Source organism: Equus quagga, chromosome 12, assembly GCF_021613505.1.
Source record: "Equus quagga isolate Etosha38 chromosome 12, UCLA_HA_Equagga_1.0, whole genome shotgun sequence".
Taxonomy (NCBI): domain Eukaryota; kingdom Metazoa; phylum Chordata; class Mammalia; order Perissodactyla; family Equidae; genus Equus; species Equus quagga.
This window is the reverse complement of record NC_060278.1, coordinates 70,122,241-70,147,899: the sequence shown is the minus strand read 5'-3', so window position 1 is coordinate 70,147,899 and position 25,659 is coordinate 70,122,241. Positions and strand designations below refer to the sequence as shown.

General features: G+C 40.6%; 1 pseudogene; it reads right to left on the bottom strand.

Annotated features, from left to right (window-relative positions):
- Positions 1-1,868: 1,868 nt before the first annotated feature.
- LOC124248777 (60S ribosomal protein L17-like) lies at positions 1,869-2,475 on the bottom strand (annotated as a pseudogene).
- Positions 2,476-25,659: the final 23,184 nt, after the last annotated feature.

Here is a 25,659-nt window from a genome sequence, read left to right as displayed (position 1 = left end):
TCCCTCCCTCCATCCTTCCCTCCTTCCCTCCCTCCATCTCTCTCTCCTTCCCTCCCTCCATCCCTCCCTCCTTCCCTCCCTCCATCCCTCTCTCCATCCCTCCCTCCTTCCCCCCTCCATTCTTCCCTCCTTCCCTCCCTTCATCCCTCCCTACCTCTCTCATTCCCTCCCTCCATCCTTCCCTCCTTCCCTCCTTCCATCCCTCTCTCTATCCCTCCCTCCATCCCTCCTGCCTTCCCCTCCCACTCCCTTCCTCTCTTCATTGCTTCTTCTCTTTCTTTCTTTATGCGTAAAAGGACTGCCTCCACTTTTATTTAAAAAACCTCCCATGTTTTAGTTTAGCGCTTTTGGGGCTTTGTCTGCATTTATATTTTTTTATCCATCCAAAATTTATTTGGCACAGGCAGAGATGCAAATACATATCTTTACCAGAAGCTGCTTGGATATTCGCACTATTCGTAGATAGCTCGTTTCTGCCATTGATGTGCAGGGTCATCTTTATCATCTACCAGCTCTCAGGAAAAGTGGGGTTTATTTTGTGATTCTTTCTGCTGCCTCATCGTGGTCTTGTGTTGAGCACCGCACTGCATCTACAAATATGTTCTAATGTCTGTTTGGGATTGTTCCCCTTTATTAACATTCTGGCTATTTTTGCTTATTTAGTTTTTCATTTAAACTTTAGAATAAGCTTTAAATAATTTAGAGTTTATTCTTTATAAAAAATCCTTTTGGTATATTTTTCATGAATTAAAATATGTTACTGATCCTTTCTATCACAAAACGGGGTGTGCATTTTTTCATGCTTTCATGTAGCATTTGAATGTTTTCTTTATATAAATTTTGTCCATGTTTTTTAAGTTTATTTCTATGTACTACATGTTTCTTCTATACACGATATATATTAGTACTTTACTTGGGATCTTTTCTGCCTTCTAACTTCTATTTGGTTGTTATTTTTATAAGGCAAAGTATTGATTTTTGTATAATAATAAACCCAAGCAGCTTACTGAATTCTGGTTCTAATAATTTCCCAATTTATTCTCTTGTGTTTTTCAGGTATACAAATTATGTAATATTTAATTCATAATAATTTCACCAACTCCTCTGCAATTTTTAAATATCTCTTATTTTTTCTTTGCCTAAATACGATGGTAAGACTTACAGAACAATGTTAGATAATAAGCAGTAACTGTGCACATCCTTGCCTTGTCATATTTTTGTGATTTCTCTATTAAACCAGACATTTCTTTTTCTTTTTCTTTTTCTTTTGCTGAGGAAGTTTCGCCCTGAGCTAACATCTGCTGCCAATCTTCCTCTTTTTGGACGTGAGCTGCCACCACAACGCAGCCACCGACAGACGAGCGCTGTAGGTCTGCATCCAGGAACTGAACCCTGAGCCACCAAATTCGAGAGTGCCGAACTAGGCCACCCGGGCTGGCCCAAGCAGCACACGCCTTTGTTTGCATAAGGTAGATAATAATATTAAGGGTGTAGTCTTCTAGTCTTATTTAATTAGGAGGCTGTTTGCTTGTCAGTAAGAATAGATATTGAATTATATTAAATGCTTTTCTGTATCAGAGGTAGTCATGTTTTTCTTTTGATCTATTAATATGCTCAAATGTAATAATAAATCTCCTAATATTGAAAAATCCTTGAATTCCTGTAGTAAACACCACTATCCTGTGTTATTACTCTTTAAATGTGCTTCCAGCTTCTAGTTGGTAATATTTCATTAGAATCTCCGCATTGGCTTTTGGCATCACTGTTATTTATATCCAGAATCTAGAATTTTCTCTTTTTTCAATAATTTGAAACAATTTAAATACAGGCTGAGGTATATATATATATATATATATATTTTTTTTTTTTTTATATTTGCATTTATTTTATGCTGAATTTATTCCCGGGCCATAAGTTTTTGTTTCTTCAGTTTCTTCTGGGATATCTTTTTCTTCTGTGCAACCTCCTCTTCTGGTTTAGGAACGATTTGCTCTTTTTCAGTAAGGATCATCTCGATGTGGCAGGGAGAGCTCATGTAGGGGTTGATCCGACCATGGGCTCTGTATGTCCTGCGCCGCATCTTGGGAGCTTTGTTCACCTGGATATGCTCAATGACCAGAGAATCGACATCCAAACCCTTAAGTTCAGCATTACTCTCTGCATTTTTAAGCATGTGCAGTAAAAATTCAGCACTCTTTTTGGGCCACCGACCCTGTGTCCAGCCCCACTGTTTGGCCAACGCCGCCATTGTATCGACGGAACGGCACGCACTGCTTCTTTAAAGTGACATCCTTCAGATACTTGGTGGCTTTTCGGATGTGCATACCCTTGATGGCCTGGTCAGTTTCACGAGTGTTCTTAAAGTGGACACGAAGATTCGAACCTCTTGATTTGCATGATTTTGTAGGGTTTTCCGGGTCAAGTGAGTAGCGAACCATTTTCGGAGATCACCTCAGGCTGCAGACGTGAAGAGGCTGAGGTATATATTTTTTAATAATTTGATAGACTTCCTCAGTGAAAAGTCCAGAACCCTGACCTTTTTTTTCAAGAGGACGCAGTTGTTTGAGAGCTTTCTCAACTGTTTCCAGTTATTTAGTCTATTAGATTTCCTAACTCTTTTGGGGTCATTTTTGATAATTTATATTTTCTAGAAAGGCATCAATTTCACCTACATTTTTAAATTTTAGAATTGAACAGAGCAATCACTTATTAGTCTTTGAATTTCTTCTTATTTGTATTATGTACCTGACCTTAATTCTTATTTTTACTGTTTTGTGCATTCTCCTTTTTTTCTGGGTGGGGTTAGCTGATGGCTTATCTCTTTTACCATGTTCCCCTCCAAAAAAAATCAGCTTTTAAATTTATCTATTTTTTATGTTTTCTAACATTAATTTATTTTCATTTTATTAATTCCTTCATTCTGATTTCCTTAGTGTTATGTTGGGTTTTTTCTTCTAACTTCCTAATTAATTTTCTTCTTTTTCTTTGTTCAAGTATACGATTGATATCTATCTATCAATCAATAGATAGATAGATAGATATAGGTTCTGATATATATTTACATCTAAATAATATCTATACTTATATTCATATTTGTTTACATAATAAATTATTTTACTACCACTTTTCTAGATATTCAGTAATTTAAATTTTGATTTTCCTTTTGATGCTTTTTTTTTTTTTTTTTGCTGAGAAAGATTCACCCTGAGCTAACACCTGTTGCCAATCTTCCTCTATTTCATATGTGGGTTGCCCCCACAGTATGACTGCTGACGAGTGGTGTAGGTCTGTGCCCAGGAACCAAACCCAGGCCACCAAAGCAGAGTGTGCTGAACTTCACCACTAGGCCACAAGGCTGGCCCTGATGCAAAAATTTTTAAGCAGAAGTATTTTTAACTTCTAGGTGGATGAGCTTTTTTCACTTTTTAAAAAATTCAGCACTAGTTATATTGCGATGTAGTCTGAGAATTTTGCCTGTACTTATTTTTAGACCTGGCTGAGGTGTTGATAGTTCCATGGACATGTGAAAAAAAGGTGTATTTTGTTTTTTAATGTATATATCCTTCCCCAATCTCATTTCCCCCTCTTCCCCAGATGTAGTCTTATCCTAAATTTTGTGTTTTTAATTCCTATGCATTAAAGTGTGTGTGTGTATACATATATGTCCATAAACACACATAATATTCATATATACATATATATATAGCTCCATTTATAAAAGGTATATATTAGTCTCATAAAACTTTTCCGCATTATATAAATGATATCATACTCTACATATATTTTTCAATTTCCTCTTTTTTTCGTTGTTATTTGCTGAGGAAGATTGGCCTGAGCTAACATCTGTGCCAATTTTCCTCTGTTTTGTGTGTGGGTTGCTGCCACAGTATGGCTGATGAGTCGTGTAGGTCTGCACCTGGGATCTGAACCTACAAACCCAGACTGCTGAAGCGGAGCACCCACTACGCCACAGGGCTAGCCCCTCAATTTGCTCTTTTAACATTCCATTTTGAAAATTTCTGTGTTGATATACGTAACTCATCGTATTCACTTTCACTGTTATTATATTGCACTGTTTGGATATATATTAAATTATTTGTACTTCCCCCCCAGATGGACACCAACTTGCTCACAAGATTTTACAATTACAAACAATGCTGATATATTTTATTTCTAATATTTTAGTGGTTACTCTTAACTTAAAAACATCTATGCCTAAGTGTGATCAATAGGCGCTTTCCTCTCTCAAGTGATGCAAGCACTTTCAAAGGCTTTAACTCTGACCTCAGCTCATGTCACATGTGACACTGGGCTTCATGATTAAGTTACATTCTCTTTTTAACCCCCTTTTAGCCATAGTCATCATTTCATACAGTTGTGCTTTCTCAGATTTACCCTCTTGTTCAGCAACTTTTTTTCTCCCTGTTTATTCTTGCATCTCATCCCTTTCTTCTGACTTCATTTCTCTCTTTCCTGAAGTTTGTCCTTTAGTAGTTCTTTCAGTGACTGTCCACTAGAGAAGCTTGAAGACATGTGAAATTCAACAGCCCCCTGAGTGGCTTTCCAGAGCCATTCTTGTGCTGTCTTTCTGAACTTTATTCCTTGTTGCTAGGAGTCAATTAGATTAAAACTTGAGATGGATTAAATTTGGTGACTTTTTTCCTAATTATTGAAACTTGAGGTGAATCGAGTTGCTGGCTGTTCCTCGAAACCAGTGTCTTGACTAGAAAAATGTGCATCTATATCAGAACTCTTTTCATTGATGTAACAGTAAAACCCAAGCCAAACAGGCTTATGCCAAATAGGAGCATTTGGTTCCAGGTGCCTAGTTTGATCCAAGAGTCAAGTAATGCCATCAAGACTTGGCTCTCTTCTCTTTATTTCTTATGTCAGTCTCCTAGGTTCTGGCTTTATTTGTGGGTAACTCTCAAACATGGAGTTTCAAGAGGGCCTCCAGGTTTAATGCTAGGAGAAAAGAGGAGACTGTTTCCCAGCGTTCTTAGTAGAAGTCTTCTTGTGTCTCTTTGGGTATGACTGTTTCACCTGCCCATCTCTGAACTGATGACTGCGGCCAGAGAAATAAAATACTCTGAGGGCTGGCCCCATGGCCTAGCAGTTAAGTTGAGCATGTCCGCATTGGTAGCCTGGGTTTGGTTCCCAGACATGGACCTACACCACTCCTCAGTGGTCATGGTGTGGCAGCAGCTCACATACAAAAAGAGGGAGGTTGGCAACAGATGTTAGCTCAAGGTGAATCTTCCTCAGCAAAATAAATAAATTAATTAATTAAATAAAATACTTTAATTGGCCAAACCTGATTTACCTGCTGTCCTCTGGAACCATGTCCACTGAATCCATAGTGAGTTAAATTCCACTGGAAGTTCACCAGCTAAGAGCAGGGGAGGAAGTAACTTCCCAGAGGAAAAATGAGATACTGTTGACACAATGAGCAAATGGATTTGGGGCAGAATCACAAACAAATGAGAATGAAACAAATACAAGTGTCACAATACCTAGAACTCTTCTGGGCATTGTGAAGACAGGTAAACATATGTTATGCAATCCCTATGGCAAAACTCTTGCAAGTTCGAAAGACCAGTGTAGCGAACAGCATTGTTGCCGGCTCCATATCATTCCCATCTATGGGGGTAACCACAGCCACAGCAGACAGCTCTCATCAAGCTGAGAAATGCTCTCCTCTAATGTCAGTCTTTTTCTTTTTTCTCTTTGGGGGTTTTCTTCAGCACCAAATACAGGAAGCCCTGAAAGGCACGGGGGGAATCCCCTCGGGGGTAGCTTCCAGACCACGGCCGGCTGGAAGGTGGTGATAATGCCCTGTCCTCCCCCGCCTCCCTGGAGCTGGTTCTGAGGTATGTTCCACACATTATCTCAGGAAGTTCCTGGCGGGATGGAGTCCTGGTTCCCACAGAAGAAACCCCCTGATTAACGCACTTTTTCTTGGCTTTTCTCTCTTCTCCGTTTCACTCTCCCCTCTGACTCACCTGTGCTTCTGTATAAGCTGACTGCAACCAGTCTTATCTTGGAGTCTAGTGTTGGGGAAAATCAAGGTAAGACACAAGGTATCCTATGAGAAATCATCAAAGAGTGATGTGTAGCATTTTGTTGTCATAGAAGGATGGAAGTAAACACTGGCTGAAGGGAGAAAGAGACAAGAAGTACTTAGAATGACTGGAAGTATTAGAAGGAGGAGAGAAAAAAAGGGAAGACAGAGAGAGAGAGAGAGAAAGAGAGGAGATTGACTTAGCTGTATTTTAATGGTTGAGTAGGAATATTCCAGAAAGGTGGAATAGCATAAGTTAGATGGGATATCAGGAGCATGTGATGCCAGAAGTCAGTGAAGTTATTCACAGATTAACACATGTTTATTGAGGGAATACTAAATAAGGGCTAGGTTGCAGTGGGGAAAAGACACAAAATCTCTCCCCACATGAGTCTGTATTCTCATGTGAGCAGAAGAGGTAGGCAATGAACAGGCATGCAGATAAAGGTACAAGGTGACTTGAGACCGTAATAAGTATTATGATGGAAATACACAGGTGCCGTGATAGAATAAATTGAGTGGGGGTTTATTTTGGGGTAGTCAAGGAAGGTTTCTTTGAGGAGGTGACTTTTGAACCTTGATACTTGAAGACTGAGGTGGAACCAGCCATGGGAAGATCTGGAGAGGGAGGAGAATCTGACTTAGAAGGAACAGCACGTTCTTTAGTTTCCGATGCATGAATGAATTTGTCACATTTCAGGAGCATGAAAGGGTGGAAGTGACATAGAAGAGAGAGGCAGGTACAGATCAAGGAGTGTTGCCTGCTGGTGGCTCATAGCCAGGTCGCTCCCCAGGCATGGCCTTCTGCTGAAGGGAGCTGCCTTACCCAAGGTTATTGCCTCTTCTCAGAAGCAACTTGTTTCCAGTGACTGGTGGAGAGAGAGGTTCAAAGACCCAGTCCCTTGCCTCAATTTGGGGCACATCTGAAGGGGCATCCCACCTTCCAAACTCCTCATGGGATCAGCTGGGGTTTTTGTTGCAATCGAATCACAATTCAATGCTTGCCTCAGCCCAATCCTTCTTTCCTCACTCCTGGGCATGTGTGCCGGAGAGTCCTCACCAATAAAACACCTGCAGGCAAGTGTACATCTGAGTATGTTTCCTGGGGAACTGACCTACGAGAGTGGGTACCAGAAGTGGTCCAAATAAACAGAATCCAAAATGGGATTTTTGAGCTGGGTGACCCACCACCTGCCTGGCAACAAGGACCTCATTCCTGGACGTGGGTGGAATACTGATATTCCCCAGCACGTCACGCTGTAGCGATGCAGTTGTTAACATTTTACCACTGGTCACCTGGAGTGTGATCCTTGTAGAACAGAATGCTCTGGCAGTGCAACATGTCAGGCATCTGAGAGGCACAGGGGAAGTAGTCATTATAATGACTATGGAATTGGATGCCTCTTGCTAAGTACAAATGATGTGTTGGAAAAATTCAATAAAAGGTCAGGAGCGATTAATCACCAATTTAAGGCAAAATGTAAAATCACAGGACCTCCTTGCTATTGTGTGAGTGAACTGTCATAGCCTGCAGCTGGAAGGCACTAAAAAAACCTAAGGACCAGGTCTAGGACTTAACTAAAAGAGTGACAGAGATCCAGAGACGGTAGTTGAATTATCACCATCTGGACATCCAACAGCACATGGTCTACCATATTGATGATTTCATGCTGGTTGGGCTAAATTAACAAGAGTTGGCAAGACTGCTAGAGCTCTTGTAAGAGATACATGTTCCAGAGGGTGGGAGTAAACTCTATAAAGAATCAAGGCCACCTACATCAGTAAAATTTTTAGGGGTTCAGTGGTCTGTGAACATGAAGGATATTCCATGCAAAGTATTGGGTCTTCTCAGTACTTTGGCACAATTCTTGGTAGGACTTTAGGTTCTAGAGCAGCATATACAATACTTCACATACTGCCTGACCCATGTTTTAGGTGACATGGAAGGCTGCCAGTTTTGAGTGGGCTCCAGAGCAGGAAAGGATTCTGTAGCAGATCCAGGCTGTGGTGTAAATAGCCCTGCTGCTTGGCCCATATGCTCCATCAAATGCTAAGGCATTAGAGGAATTAAGTTAGACCCCCAGGGAGCTGGGTCAAGGCCATGCTATCTTCAGCAGAGAATTACACATATGAAAAACATCTCTTTGCGTTACTGGCCTTGGTAAGGATTGAGCACCTGACAATGGGACATCACCTAACCAAGGGGCCATAACTATCCATTATGACATGGGTTCTGTCAAATCTGCCAAGTTGTGGTGTGTTGTATGTGTGTGTGTATGACTCCCATATGACCAGAGGACAGAGGAGGAAAATGGTGGAACTTGTTGTGCAGAAAGACAGCTCTGAGGGCAAAATCCTCCCAGTGGGCACAAATCTGAGCAGTGCTCCTGGTCATCTACTTTCTGTGGAAAGAGAAGTGCTCCAACATAAGAATATATACAATTCATAAGCAATGGGAATCACTGCTGGTTGGTCAAGGGTCTGGGAGGGGAAGGATTCAAAGATGAAGGGCAAAGTTCGAGTAGGGTATGTTAATAGACTGAAGGAATAGGCACAAATGTGAAGGTTTCTATTTTGCATTGAGAGCACCCTCTACGGAAGAGGTTCAAAACAACCAAGTGGACAGAATGACTTTGTCAGTCTAGGTCAGTCAGGCTCTGACATTGGCCATGCGGCTGTGGGCACAGTGAGCACATGAATGGAGTAGCCGAGGATGGAGGATATGAGTGGACTCAACAGCATGGGGTTTCACATAGCAGCTCATTAGAAGGAGTCCATGGCACAGCGAAAGTGCTGCAGTGGTGGGTCCATGACCGCGGGATCCACTGTCTCATCACATATCATACTACTTAGTAGCTGCCAACCTCATAGAGGTTTCTGAAGTATAGTTGAGGCACCAGCTTAGAGATGATGCCCACAAGGATAGAGCATCATCTTCTAGATGCAGCACACACACTAAATCATGATCTTTGTATGGTGCTGTGTCCCCACTGGGTAGAACACATGTGTTGGAAACAAAAGAGAAGACATGGGAGTGGTTCCATTTATTATCACTCTGAAGGACCTGTTTGTGTTTTCTGTTCCTATAACCCTGAGTTCTCTAAGTTTTGACTCCTGGTTCCTCAGAGTGATAACGCTTTCATCAGGAGACAGTAAGATTCCCATTAAACTTTCAGATGCTGCTGTCATCTGGTCATTTCCAGCTCCTTGTGTCAAACAAACAGCAAGCAAGAAAGGAGTCACTCCCATGGTAAGAGTAAGTGACCCTGTGCATCATAGGAGGTAAGGCTGCTGTTACATAGTGGGGGACAAATAAGTTTGGCACCCAGGTGATTCAGTGGTGTGTCTCTTGGTACTACTCTGCCCGATTATGACTGTGAATGGACAAGTATAGCAACCCTGACCTGAGAAGGCCATGATGACCAGAGGCTCAGAACTTTCAGGGATGAGAGTCTGGACCACTCCATCAATAAACCACCTAGACCATCAGATGCAATAGTTGAGGATATGGAGTGGGGTTGGGGTGGGGGATGTAATAAGGAGGGAGACGGTAAGTATCAGTCTGGCCCTGGGACCAGTGGTAACCTTCATCTTGCAAGCTTTATCCAGGAAAAGAGAGAAATGAGAATTCTGGAGAAGCTGCTCCCAGATGGGGTTAACATTATTTGAAGCAATTGGATCCAAGAGGGAATGGATTCGGTAGATGCTGTGATGTGGCCCTAAATCCCTCCTCACAACCAAAGCACTTCTACCTGCAGGGTGTTTTGGCTGCTATCCCCCAACAACTGAATTCTCTTGCCCCCCACTTCCAAGTTGTCCCCTGCCAAAATGTGCTGCCCATCCCAAGATTACGCCCCCTCCAGGGACCAGTCTGCTTCCATGACTAGGAGATGCAGGTATGAAAAGGCTGGCCCCCTTATCTCCATTTGGGACACTTCTGAAGGGCCATCCAAGCTCCAGAGCCCCCAGTGGGGTCACCTGAGCTTCTGTTGGGACTGAACCATCATTTAACTTCTCCCTCTGCCCATCCCTGTTTCCTTCAATCTCTCTGGTGGCTTTTAAGCCACATCCACAAATTTTTTGGTGGTCCTTCCCTCAAGAGATGGAGTTTAATTCCCCTCCTTTTGTGTACCAGCTGGACTTAGTGACTCATTCTATGAACAGGTTAAGGGCAGATGTGATGGAGTGTCACTTCCTAGATTAGTTTATGAAAAGACTGTGGCTTCAGTCTTAAGTATGTGCCCTCCGTCCCTCACTCTGTCTTATACTCCTAGGGGAAGCCAGCTGCCTTGTTAGGTGGACACTGTGGAGAGGCCTCCATGGCAAGGAATGAGTGCTGCCCACACCATGCGGCGAGCTTGGGAGTGGATCCCGTTACAGACAGCTTGATGCATCCTCATGAGAGACCCTGAGCCAGAGCCACGCAGCCTAGCTGCTCCTGGATTCCTGATCCATGGAAACTGTGAGATAATACATGTTTACTGCTTTAAGCTGAAAGTTTGGGGTAATTGTTTACATAATACTTAGCAAATACATTCTCTTACAAATATTGTCCTTGAGAGAACTCTCCAAAAAACTTCTTGACTGAAAATCTCCAGTTTGGAGTCTGTTTCCTGGGAAATCTATCCGAAGAGAGAAAGCAAAGGAATACAGATGTAAAAGGGCTTGCTTTTTCTGAGAGATGGTGAATAATTTATTGTGGCTGAGTGTAAGGAGACCAATTTATGGCAGTGCCATGGTAGAGCTGAGAAAGGAGGTCTTCAAGACCAGGCTAAGGAAATATGACTTTGCCCATGGGCAGTTGGGGAGGCCAATGAAGATTTTGAGGCAAGAAGAACATTTTAGAAACAGAATGAAGCATGGATAAAATAAAGAGACTAGTAATAGGGAGCTGCTGTGATGTTTGGTCAAGACATATGCAAATAAACTACGTTGTAACCTCCAGTGGGTGGAACTAGTAAAAAAGGGATAATTATAATATTTACCAAGGGAGCTATTAGGATTAAATGAGATGACAGTTGCAAAGGGCTTAGAACAGCGCCTGGCACATAGAATCACTGTATAAGCGTTTGTTAGATAAATATGTGCTAGGCTGGGTGGCACCTCCACGGCCAGAGAATTTACCAGTCAATATTGGAACATCCCAGAGTTCGAGGGGGAGGGAGGGGTGTCCTAACTGGTTCAGCTGGGTAGACAATGGTGTGATTCAGGGTAAGTTCAGGGTACTGTAAAACTTATTAAGAGAAGTTGTGTTGGGTCCATGGGGACCATTCCAAGTTCAAGGCCTTGCTCTCTCCCTCAAATGTGGTTTGTGCTCTTGATAATAAAGGCAACTGGAAAGAGAAGCAATGAGCCGTCGCGGAGACTGCAAAAATAAATTCAGAGCTCATGTTCTGCTGACATTGGATTAGCAACTGCAAGGTCTCCTGGGGACACAGCATGACGGAAGCTCATCCATCACCACCCCCATGCCCTTGACTCTGCTCTCTGTCCACAAAGTGGACCCATTACTGGAGACTTCTTAGGCCTTCAGGGCTTCACTGTATCTCCTCCATGAAGAGGAGCGTGGACATTTGATGTTTTAACCTGAGAAGTTCTTGCTGCCTCGTCTCACAGGTCACAATGGGTTATTTTTCTGAAAGGTGGTTTCCTACTTACATGGGGCCTAAAAGGCTTTCTCCGATCTTTCAGCTGTTGGCTCCAACTAATGGGCCCGCCTAGCTGGAGAAGTTATTGAGTATCTGTGTAATTAAGAACCTACCGGATGTCATGTGGAATAAAGAGAAGGAAGTTTGTGGCAAAGAAGGTAAGATGGACCAACGCCATATGAACACTCTATCAGAAATAAGCCTCTTTAGGATGGTATCCTGACATGAGGCTCCTTACCTGGTTCTGCCATCACTGGGCTCCAGAATTTTTTTTTTACGAAGATTAGCCCTGAGCTAACTGCTGCCAATCCTCCTCTTTTTGCTGAGGAAGACTGGCCCTGAGCTAACATCTGTGCCCATCTTCCTCTACTTTATATGTGGGACACCTACCACAGCACGGCTTGTCAAGCAGTGCCAAGTCCGCACCCGGGATCCGAAGCGGCGAACCCCGGGCTCCAGAACAGAACGTGCGCACGTAGCCACTGCGCCACCTGGCCAGCCCCAAGGGCTCCAGAATCTTGATTGAAAATTTAGGCAAGGTCTGCCCAAACTACAGTTTTATCAGAAAAATCATCTAATGAGGGTTCTTTAACTTAGGACTTTTTGAAGATGACAAGCAAATTTTTGGGGAACCACGGAGCCCACATTGTGGAGTGGAAATGACACACAGTTGCCTTCTCTTGGGGGACCTCCTCAGAAGAGAGCCTGTGACAAGGGCTTGAGCACAGAGAGCTCATCTGGGGGATGAGTCCAAGGAACAAGAGTGGGGCTCTGAGAAGAGGGTACATTTCCAGATGCCAGGTGGATGCTTTGAGTGTGCGATTTTCATGGCTGCAGGGCAGGGCTCCAGCTTTGTGGATATGTCATCCTTCATTTAGCCGCTTTCCTATTGTTTAGTATTTAGATTGTTTCCAATTTTCTTCTGTTGAAAACAATATTTTGAAACATCCTTGTGCATTCATCTTTGCAAACATAGCTAATTTTCCTAGGATAACTTGCAAAACTGAAATTGCTGAGTCAAAGATTTTGACGCACATTGCCGAATTTTCCTACAGAAAGTTGTGCCAATTTACACACTCACGAGCAGTGTATGAGAAGGCCTATTTCTTCATAAGCAGCATAGTATTATTCTTTTTAATCTTTGCTAGATAAAAAATGAGATCTTATTTGCCTATTTCTGATGCGAACATTTAAACTTTGAACATTTAAAAATATATTTATTGACCATTAGAATTTCTTCTTTTATGGATGCCCATTCATAATCTTTGTTTTTTTTTTCCTAGTGAATGTGCTGGAAGATTTTTTCATATTATTTGAACAAATTCTTTATATAACAAGGATTTTAGCCTTTTGCAAAAAAAATACATATGTATATGTTCTTAACCAGCTTGTTGCTTATTTTAAAATTTTGTTTATAATTTGATGCATGGAATTTTACAAATTTTATAATGTAAACGCTATCAGGATAAAAAATATTTTATGCTTTTCAGTTAGAATATGTAAATATTCACATTATATTCAAGATATTTGCTTTCCCTTATAAATAGCTGTTAGAGTATTGTTTTCTGAGCTTCCTTTTCTTTCTCCACTTGTTTGAAATGTTATCTTTATTATAAGCTATACACATACAATTGAGTCTGTAAAATAACCACAAAATGAGAAATACAGACATTTTGAAAATATTTAGAGAAAACTGTGTATAATTCCATTCTGATAAATGTGTAACTATTCTTGAAATGGGCAATTTTCTATGAGAACATGAATTTCCAAAGTTAATTCAAATAAAAAATCTGAACAGATCGTTAACCATTTAAGAATTTTTAAAAGCTGTTGAATAATTACCTATTTGATAATAAAATACCATGCATCACAAACTATAGCATTTTGATACTAGCATAAGAAGTAAAAAAGAATATAGAGGCTGAAAAGAATATTCAAGATAAGCCATAGACAAACCATTAGACTCCCAAAGAACCCAAAACTACTGCTAGAATCTCAGACACCCACTGAAACCCAGGCTCCCAACCTTAGGGCAAGAGCCCTCTGGTCCCTGTAGAAGGTACAGCAGATGCAAACACAAATTTGCCTTCAGAGGAGGAATTCTGTATGTTCAGAATTCTGCGTGTTCAGAATGCATGTTCATACTCACCTGTATGTGCAGAGGGCTCTGAAAGGATGCACAAGAAGCTGGTAACAACGGTTACCACTGGGGAGGGCAACTGGGTGACTGGGCAAAAGGGTTTGAGGAGGACAATTTTCACTATATATAGCCTGTGCTTTTTGAATTCTGAACCTATACTGCCCATTGAAAAAAATGAATAAAATAAAATATACCCCCAATGAAACAAAATCAAATTTAGAAACTATAGGCCATATGAATCAACACACACACAATATATATACATTGTATATATTGAAATATGTACTAAATATACAATAACATAATTTGTAATGGTCCAAAACAGTAAGAATTTAAAAGTCCATTTACAAGCAAGTGATTAAACAAACATTAATGTAGAGAACCTAATGGAATACTACGCAGCAGTGAAAATGAATGGGATAGATATACGTGTACATAGAAACATCGCTATACCTATCGTTAAGAGAAATATACAAGTTGTGGAACAATACATTAAATATCTTTCATGGCAAACAATTCTTCACACAAAATAAAGCCTCACATGTCTGTGGATAGAGTTGTATGCATGTAAATGAGTTCTAGAAATTCTGGAAAGATTCACACCAAAATGTTAATAGCAGTTATCTTTACAGAGACTACTAGAATTAAGATAAGCTTTGATTTTGCATTCTGAGAATATGTATTTATATTTTACTTGTGTAATAAAAATAAAATATAAAAGAAGAGAATAAATCTTCACATTTACACTCAAACTACTCATTACTGTTCACGCTGACATAAATATTAGAAGAAACTTCAACTTTCACTATAGGAGAGCGGCTGTGTAGGTCATGTCATATGCCTGTTAATAAGTCAAATGCTGCTATTACAGAGCGAGGTGGCTCTCTCTTAATTACGTGTATGCTTAAAAGTATTGCAAGTAGACTGGCTACATACCAAAATATTGGCAATGTTTTCCTTCAGAGAGGAGGATGGGAATGAAGAGAAGGTGAATTAGAACTGGATGGTTTGTTTTCAATATACGTCTGCCTAGTGTTCAAATCTTTCAATAGTAATGTTTTCATGTATTACTGTATAATTAAAATCTATGTCAATGAATGCAAGATCTACAGTTAGAGTAGCAATATGTTTATATTTAAAATATAAAGAGTGCTAGGCCCTGATTCCATGGCTGACCCGCACCATTGTTCTCCTTAGCTATTGCTCCCATTCAGACCTTCTCTCGGTTGACTGACGCAGCTGACTTCTTACTCTCCCTTTCACAGACTGCGAAGGAGACCTCTCCTAATCTATCCGCCTCTCTCTTTATTCAGAATTTCAAATGGGTCGAAAATAAAGCCCGCTTGCTAAGGATTGTATTGACTAAAAGAACTAAAGGAACCGATTTATGTCTCAAAGAAAGCAGCAATCTGTTGGCTGTCCCAGGAGAAATGGCTGTGTGCGTGCTCCTGTGGGAACCGGGACTTCCTGATACATCTCCTGCTGTTGGGTGCACACCACCCTTGTATCGCCAAGTCCAGGGCCAAAGGGGCATCTGGTCCCATTTTATTTTCAAGCCTTAAAGGACCCAGGGAGTGAGGCAGCTCTTCCAAACTACTTTTCCAAAGGGAGTTCTCGTTTGTTCTGCATTGGCAACGTCACACTTAAAGGAAAGAAAATCTCCAAAACACTCCGTCTGTCACTTCTGAAAGCCAGATTCTCTAAACCGCTAACTCACAAAGTTACCCAGAAAGCAGCGTTCATTACTGGGTTACAGCTTTGAATATTCCAGCAAAAGATGCATCACAGTATTGCAAATGGACTGTACCTCAGCCATCTCAGCTTGGAAACTTTTGACTCAAGAAGACCCTATTTTTCAGATTTCCCTTCAAGCATAAACCCCCTTCTCTGTAGTGCGGAATTCCCATCAACAAGTAGAGCCAAGCACTGGTTCTGAGATGCCTTTTCGTTCTTGAGCACAGAGAATGCTCTGAACACTCTAAAGGGCGTGTGAACATCTTCAGAATGTTTGGGTAACAATGGAAGAAATATTTGTATGTAGGATAGAGTATTCCTGCAAGTTATGGAGATCAGGTGAAGCGGCCGAAAGAGGAAGTAGTTCAATGTGTATTTCCTGGGAGTTTGCCTCAGATTGCCTGCCCAGATTTTTTAGAACCAAACTGACAAATAGAAGCACAAAACTGAATTCCAATTTTAGCACCTATACTAAAATATCCACCTGTTCACAAGTTCGACAATTGGTTGCAATGTTAGGTGGAATGTGCGTATAAACACATACACACATTCTCCCACTATACATTTAAAGATATATAAATTCAATCCTGCTTAATTTTCCCTTACAAAACCTTGCATAAAGTTGTTATTCTATTTAGCACTTTTATTCTGATTATAAAAGAGATACACGCTCTTCACAGAAAATTTAGAAAAATGAGAAAAATACAAAAGAGGAAATTCAAAATCACTAGTTAGCCCACTACATGGAGATAACCATAGTTTAATAAATGCATAGATCAAAAGTGGGAAATAAAACTACATATAAGTTATAATCTCAATGAAGTAATTTGCATCTTGCTTTTCTTAACTTGAAGGTTATAGCATCAGCATTTCTCCACACCATTAAAAATTTTAAAAAACCAAGATGTCAGTCAAAGGCTGAAATGTGCCTCATTGTGGCATGATAGCTTTACTAAACTAACCATTTTCTTATATATGGATACATAAGTTATAGCTAATTTTTTGATATTGTGCATAATGCTGTGATTAACATACTTTCTGTCAATTTTTTCTGTACCTCTGATTATTTTATTAGACTGGATCCTTAAAAAAGGGATCATTGAGTTAGAGAATATGCTGTGTTTTTAAGAAAAATTTTCTCTTTCACAAGTCCTTGCAAATTGGCATGTAACAGGTACTCAGTAAATATTTGTTAACTGGGCGTGCATATTTTAAAGCGCTAGTCATAGTGCCAATCGCTCTCCAGACAGGTTGCGTTCATTAACACCCCAGGCAATACGAAAATGAACTTCATGCTGTGTTCATCAGCATTCAGCATTACAACTGACTTTTTATCTTTGACTATCGATAGGTGGAAAATAACAACCTTGTTTTAATTTTCATTTTTCTCAATTATGGTGTATTTTCCATGTTAGCACTTATATTTCTTCTGCAAATTATTCATAATTTTGCCCATTTTGGAGGAGTGTTAGTCTTTTAATACGAAATATAGATTCCTCTCCCTATATATGTGTACTTCTATAGTTCTTGGTCTATAATATTTCTTGCAATATTCCCCAAAATTCATTTGCCTTTAATTTGTCTTTTAATTTTGGTTTTGAATTTCTTAATTATTGAATCTCTGCAACACCAAAATAGAAAATTTCATCATATAACTTTTTAAGACATGCAGCTATTTTGTCCTCGTGTCCAGCACGCAGAGTGGAAGGTGAACAGTGGCGCAGAGAATCAGTCCCCAAGTCTGTTGCCAAGTAATTGGGTGGCCCCTGAGAAGTCTCTACCCCCTGTGGATCCTAATTTTCTCACTTGTTAGATGGATATAATCTGACCGACCTCCGACGTGATGGACTTAATTCAGATGATGTTCGAGTTCAGCACGGGGCGTGCGAAGCTTTAAGTGCTCAATAAATGTTTCCTGTTTACGTTATTGTCTTAATTAGTGACATTGATTATGTCAATGTCACTAACTATGACAATGGTTATTGTCATTTCCCTTATCTATACAATTTTGGGGTTTGGCATTATATTAGGGTTCTCCAGAGAAATGGAAACCAATAGAACGTATATATTTAGAGAGAGAGACAGAGAAAGAGACAGAGACAGAGAAAGATTGATTTTAAAAATCTACCTCACATGACTGTGGGCTCTGGCAGGCAGGCTGGAGACCCAGGACAAGCTGATGCTGCAGCTCCAGTCTGAAAGCAGTCTGGGGGCAGAATTCCTTCTTTTTCTGGGACCTCAGTCTTTTCACTTAAGGCTTTCAACTGCTTAGATGAGGCCCACCCACATTGTGGAGGCTAACCTGCTTTACTCAAAGTCTACCAATTTAAATCTTAATCACATCTAAAAAATACCTTCACAGCAACGTCTAGACTGGTGTTTGGCCAAAACCTGGGTACCGTGGCCTAGCCAAGTTGACAAATAAAATTAACCATCACCATAATATACCGTCAGGTATATTTTTTTAAATTGAGGTATAATTGATGTATTATGTTACTTTCAGGTGTACAACATAATGACTCAATATTCGTATATGTTGCAAAATGGTCACAGCAATAAGTCTAGGTAACACCTCTTACCATACATAGTTATAAAATTTTTTTTCTTGTGATGAGGACTTTTAAGACGTACCCTCTCAGCAACTTTCAAGCGTGCAACACAGTGTTATTAACTATAGGCGCCAGGCTGTACATTACATCCCCATGACTTATTTATTTTACAACTGGAAGTTGGTATCTTTTGGCAGGTATGTTATCCTGAAGGTACTTTAGCTCTAAAATTCAGTGGTGCCATGAATCTCACAGTAAATGCTGTTTGCGGATTACGTATGTCCGTAGTCTCAAATTCTTTCTTTCATTTGATCTCCCTGTTCCTGAACATTCTCAGTGCAGTTCCTTCTTTAGCTTGCACCCATTTTTGTCCCGAAATCGCAACGTCCCCTTTAAGTTGAGTTCTGGCTCTTTTTCCGTCTGTGTTCTGTATCTGAAGGTGTGTAACTTCTCTGTATGAAAGCTCTGGCTACCAACCACAATTTTGTGGATAGAGTTGAGTTGCTTTCCTGGAAAACACCCCTTCTTTAGCTTTTTCAGGAAAAACTGAGATATTAGGAGAGGCGTCTCTCTGGGGTATAAATTTGGTGTCTAAATTTGGATATGTCAGGTGGCCTTTCCCTTGAAGTATGTAAGGCTGCCTTCCTGGCAGTTCAGAATGTTTGAGAGTGGACATGAGGAGGCAAACTGCCTTCTATTCCTCAAAGCGAATTTAGGATAGCCGTGGATTTGTGAGACCCTCTCCCCAAGACATCCCTTACACACTAACATTCCACCCTTTCCAGTGTAAATAAACTGAATCGACTTTTATTACTTTGCACTATCTACAGTTTCTTATATCCAGCTTAGAACATAACTGAATGATACACTCTCTGCTTTCAAGAAGCCTAGGGGCAGAGACAGGCAGCCACATGAACACCTTTAATAATATAGTATTTAGGAGCTATAATAGAAAAATAAATATAATGCTAGGGGAGTAGGGAGGATGGAATGATTCATTGCAATTATTGGTGCAGGAATTAGAAAAGGGTTCATGGAGGGAGGTGAGGTTTCAGCTGGATATTAAAGCCAATATTAATAATAAGGGAGGAATAGGCAAATACACAGACTTTGAGAGGGCATGGCATGTTAGAATGATGTTAAAGAGTTTGGAGAAGGTGTACAGTGGGGTGTTGTAGCTGGAGAAAGGATGGGTAGGAGGTTAGCGTCAGCTGGTGGAAGGCAGAGAATTTCTAGATCAATGGACTTAAGCTTGTAAGTTACACGCCGCTAACAATCTGGTGTCCTCTCATCGCCACATCATTGCAACCTCCCTGCATCCTGCACGCTTTGCTTTTAAGGCAGCTGAGACTCTTCTTCACAGGGCTACCAACAGGCAGACTAGGGGGCTCCTCCCAGCTGTCTCCTCCCTCAGTTCTCTCCTGCAAGGTAGCTAGACTTCAGTTGAGCCTGTCTCTCTGATGACTTTATCATTCTCCTCCCAATTGCCCTTCACCACAGTGCCCTCTGTTTTTGAGAGCGCTCTTAAGCTTGAACTTCTCCACATTCTGTTGCAAATGACGGCAGTTCTTTTAGAAATCATTAATTGTTCCCAAAAGAAATTCAGAGATCTCTGTTCTGTGTCCTGCTTCTCGTCCAGGCAAAAATCTCTAAACCATAGCTCTGGAGATCAGGATAGGGGCAATGATGCCCTTCTCTATGAGTCATATTTCTGTTTTAGGAGAACTCAGTAGAGGGGAGGTGGTGGCCTCTGGTAGCTTGCCTCTCTCATCGTGAAACCTGTCTTACAAGCTGGGGCAAGGGCAACTGGGGCACCAATATTCTCAACAGCACCACATCCAAAGTAGAGCCTCTATGCGAATAATTGGGGCTGGGTGAAAGAAGACAGCCTCCGCTTCTCACCTACACCTGCCCAGAATGTAACCTCAGTAACAGCTGGAGGCAGGATAGAAAAGGCTGATGTCTTGTCCTCCCCAGCAACATAGCTCTCCTACTGGGAGCTTAAGGGAGAAGGGACCCTGTGTTTGTGGCTGCATCAGTCTGGAGTAAAGTTTCTGTCTTGCTCATTGCAGAGTCGGGAGAGAAGAAATGAATCTTGGTACAGATGTGTCAGACAATTATTGTTCTTACCAAGTTTTAGTAGATTTTCTTGAGTGAATGGTCTTTCCTTTGTTGGATGCTTTTGGACCATTTCCAGAGACTTTAAATGGTTGTTTTTAAAAATAATTTTCACCAGTTTCTCCAGAGAGTAGATCCGTGGAGCTTACACTGCCATGCCAAAAGTGGAACCTGCTGATTGTTTTGTTTACGGGTGCCTTGGGGATGGGACTTTTTGGCTGGAGGAGCTCTGAATCAGATGAAATGATGGCAAATCCTGCAAATCAGGCTCTTCCAGTTAGATGCCAGATAGGTCAAACAGTGACATTGTCTGTCATTTTTAAGATGTTCCAAATCCTCTCTTTCCTGTCCAATTGCTTCTAGGCTGCTGGTTTTCATAGCTATCATGATTGTGAGACGGCCATTTTTTGAAGGTGTCACTGAACGAGCCAAAGGGAAATAGGTTATAGGGCAAGTTAATGTGGCCACTCTTTCTTCCTTTTGATTAATGTGTGTTTGCACGATATGACTTTTTTCATCCATTTACTTTCCACCTGCCTGTATCATTATGTTTAAGTAAATTTCTTGTGGATAACATGTAGTTGAATTGTGTTTTTAAATCCGCTCTGCCATTCTCTGTCTTTTAATTAATATATTTAGGCCACTTAACATTTAATGTAATTGATGATATGTTAGGGTTAAGGTAGTCATTTAAAAAACATTTTTGTATTTATTCTCTCTATTTTTGTTTTCTCCATTTTTTTCTCTATCCTCCAATGGGTTACTTTAAAGTATTTTAGAATTCCGTTTTGATTTATCTAGAGTGTTTCTGAATGTATCACTTTATATAAGTTTTTAAATATTTGCTCTAGATATTACATTATATATACTTATTTTTCACATTCTACTGGTGTCATCATTATACCAGCTCTAGTGGAGTATATAAAACTTATTTCTCTTTACATCCTTTTACATCCCACTAATTTATAATATAATTGTTTAAGTATCTTCTCTATATACATTTAGAACATCAGACAGTGCTATAATTTTTGCTTCAACCATTAAACGTAATTTAGAAAATTCAAGACAAGAAGGAAAGTCTATTGTGTTTACCCATAATTTGGCTCACTGTGTTCTTTCTTCCTTTCCATGTTCCAAGACTTTTTATTGTCATTTCCTTTTCATTTAGAGAATGTTCTCTAGCTATTCTTTCAGGATAAGTATGTTGGTGAGAAACTCTCTTAGTTTTCTTTATTTGAGAATGTCTTGATTTCCCCTTCATTCCTGAGGAATATTTTCACTTGATATATGACTCTGGGTTGACAGTTCTTTTCTTTAGACATTGAAAAATGTAATGCCACTTTCTTTTGGCCCCTATAGCTTCAGATGAGAAATCTGCTGTCATTCAAATTGTTTTTCTCACAGATAAGCTGCCATTTCTCTCTTATTGTTTTTAAGAGTTTGACTATGATCCTTCTAGGTATGGGTTTCTTTGGATTTATACTGTTTAGGTTTTACTCAGCTTCTTGAATCTGTAGGTTTATGTCCTTTGCCAATTTTGGAAAGCTTTCAGCTGTTATTTCTTCAAGTATTTTTCAGTCCTGCTCTCTGTCTTTTATCTTTCTGGAATTCTGGTAATATGAGTGTTAGGGGTTTTTAAAAATAATTTCCCAGTTCCCTGAGGCTGTATTATTATTTTTCTGTCCGTTTTCTCTCTGCTGGTCACATTGAGTAATTTCTGTTGTGCTAGCTTTCCATTTACTTATTCTTTCCTCTGTTCCCTCCTATCTGCTGGTGAGCCAGTACCTTGAGTTTTTAAATTTCAGTTGTTATATTTTTCAGTCCAAAAATTCCCCTTTGGTTCCTTATATCTTCTATTTCTTTGCTGAGACTTCTACTTTTTCCATTTGTTTCAAATCTGTTTATAATTGCTCATTGAAGTATTTTTTATGATGACTGCTTTAAAATCTTTTTTTACATAATTCTAACATGTCTATCAAATCAATATTGGGCATTTAATGATTGCTTTTTCAAATCAGCAGAAAGCTCCAGGAACAGAATGCCCAAGGAGTGACCCTTAGCCAATGAAGACAAGAGTTGGTGTATAAATATCCCTGTTTCCACCCCCTTAGCTGTGTTCCACATAAACTCTCAGAATGTCTCCAGTAAGAGTGATGCCATTGCCCATAGTGGTAACCTGGTATTATTATTCTCTTCATCAACTTTTATCTCTTCCTTGTCTCACTTTTTCAGATCTTTACCATGCTTCTAGTGATCACTTGTCAAATAAACAATATGTACCCAAATCCATGTCTTGGAATAGTCTGGTGTGTTTTTTCTTTTTTGATGGTGGCATATGTAGGAGGTGAGGGTGGGTGAAGACAAACAATGACAACCTTGCATATTGCCTTTTCTGTAGACCCAGGTATGCAGAATCAGGACAAGAAACATGCTTTTCATAATTGATCTGCACAGCATGCCTATACACATAGATTTTTAATGTTTAATACCTTGTCCACTTTGCATTGACGTCATGTTATCTGTGATGTAACCTGCCTAACTTTGGGAGTGGCTCTGTTTCCAACGTCTAACTAAACAAAATTAGAGTTACGTGTATTTCAGATTCTCAGTTAAAATGAACACAGTGTGTTGGCAACATGACTTCATGAAGTTTACTCTCAGATGTTACCAGGTCAAATCACCAGAAACTCCACCCTACCCTCTGTTTTGATCTGTGACTTTTTAACAAGGTCATCTTGTCTTCTCTGCTTGAGCTCTGGATCTCATATGACTTTAGTCAAACTCGCAGAAATTCTGACCTGACCACAGAGAAACGATCAGGCTCCAGGAGTGGGAGCTCGAGAGAGGCACGAGGAGCTGCATGAAATGAGAGTAAGTGCTTCTCCGAGTTGGTTCTGATTGTATTGCTGCTATTCAATGTTCCAGGAAGTGAAATTCTTCTTGATTAAAGGGAAAAAAAGTAACAATTTTTACCAGTGCTTGTTCAACATAGGTTATTTTGACAAGGACATATTTGAGTAATTCTGGGTTAGAGAGTGAAAATGACAAGTTTTATTTATTAGCCTCAATTGGCGGTAAGATATACCACGGTGAATACAGCTCAGCATTCATGCAGGGCAACTACAGGGAGAGACTAAACATTTTAAGCACATTCTCAGGGTTCCAGTTATGTCATGAAACCAAAGAAGTGATAGATGTAGAATTAATAAAAGAAACATGAGTTATATATCTCAATCTCCAAACTCAGGTATGTAATAAATATACTTGATTTATTTTACCATGACTCAAATGAATATTTCAAGCCTGTTTCTGCCAGAGTGACAGAAACTGGGGATACAGCACTTTAGTTTTCCAGGAGCAATTTCTTTCAAGAGGTGAGAAGAAAAAAAGAAATGGGAAAAACAATGAGAAAGGAGGAGCTGGGCCCAGAGACTCCAGCCCCAGCATAATTAAGACAAGAAGTAATAAGGAGGGCACCTCAAAGATTGGTCCCAGGGCGGTGGGGTTGCTGTGGGGCCTGCAGATGGTCCAGCTGTGGACAGCAGAAGCAGCACCAGCTGGGACTCCCAGCTTGGAAACCCGGCAGGATGGGGTGTCAGTGACTTGGCTTCTCATATCCTCCTTTTGCACCTTGTCCTCTGTAAGGTGTTGGCTGGCACTGATGTCCCAGAGAATCTGCTTGAAGGAGCTGAAATTTGATGTCATGGGTTTAGTATTCAATCACACCCTGATTATAGCATCATCCTGGATTAAAGGATTTTCTTATAAGTATTTTATAGAATCACAGAATGTTAAGTGTTGGAAAGTGGCAGTTATAATTCAGTGATTTTTCAATCTCTTTTCCTTCTCTCTCTTTCTTTCTCTCCATTTCATTGTAGAGATCATTGTCAGTTGAAATCTTACTCTGGACTCCAATCTGTGAAAGACGTGGAGGTGGAGCTTGTCTGTGTGAAGTGAGGAGAGGACAGCGGTGCTCAGGAAATCCTGACAAATTGTGAGTTAGGAGACCCAGGTTCCTGTTTTGGTCCAGTCCCACTAAACCTCCCCCTGATTAATAAAGTGCTTTCACACATAGTCACCTTACTTTGGTTTCCTGCCAATCCTGTGAGAGGCAGGGCAGTGACAATGCTGAGTTTTACCTGAAGGTTAAGAAGTCCCCCTCCCATTTTGTGTCCTGGAGAACGGCTTACTGCAAAGAACGACCATTCCTCATACGACTTATCTAAAGACTCCTGGATGCCCCCTTCTTCACCTACGACAAGGCCAGTCACAGACCCTACAAGTTCCCTTTCTTTGCCTCATAAATGATTAGCTGGACTGCTTGTCCCCATTGATCAGTAGGAAAAAATGTTTGTTAGCTGAACTTTGATTACACTCCTCTCCTTTGTCCAGGCCCCTGAACTTTGGTCCACCCTCAGCCTGAGTCAGCATGCTGCCTCTCCTCAAGGGTCCCGCCTGGAAAATAGTCTGGCCTCAGGGTCAAACATTCTCTGATCTCCTATCCCATCAGACCACCCTTTCTTTCCGCTTCCCCACAAGTGCTTCTTTCCAGCTTTGTTCACTCTTCTCTCAATAAAAGAAAAACTCTCCCTGCCTAATGACTGAGATGCTTGTAGATCGTACGGGTTACAGTGTTCTCCATGTTACAACAGTCCCTCTCCCGCTATTGTAATAGTCCCCCTCACGTGCAATAATCCTTACTAAGTTGGATTTTTATTTGACAGCAGGTATTTTGATGCCCATTCTGTGGAAGGTTTGCAGAGGTTGACTCTTGCCCGGGGTCTGGTGGTAAGGTTAATGGGGAACTGCACAGGTTGAATTCAAATCCATGTCCTCTCTAGACTTCTGGCCTGGGGCCTTTGATACTGCCTGTGGGTTCTTTCTCAGGGCTTGGGCAAGTGACTTCACTTCTGTAAACTGAGAAGGTTGGAGTAGAGGCTCTTTTGGGTCCCACCAGCTCTGATCTGCTGGAGGGATGATGATGAGAGGGCTAGAAGCCCCAGGGAATAGCAGCTGTGTCAGATGAGAATGCCAGACCCTGTGACACCTGAGAGTCCTCAAAAAGTGAGCTGTCTTGTCAGAAAACATTCCTGCAGGAAAATAAACATAGAAAGGAGATTACAGTTTCCATAGAGGTGAGGGAGGTGAATGTGCCCATCTAGTCTAAAATCTAAAAATAAAAATTCATTTGCCAAGTTTTCATAGTCAAAGAATCTATCAAATGAAATCTTACGGTGTATCTTAGCTTCTTCACGTCCGTGAGGTTTGCATCTGACTCATTCTGGATGCCTGAAATGATCTTTTGTCTGTCCTTTCAGAGTGAATTATTTCTAAGGAAAATCCAGATAAAGCTTAAACAGAGTCTCTGAGTTATGCAAAGGAGATTTAGGTAGGGCCGTGTGGTCCTGA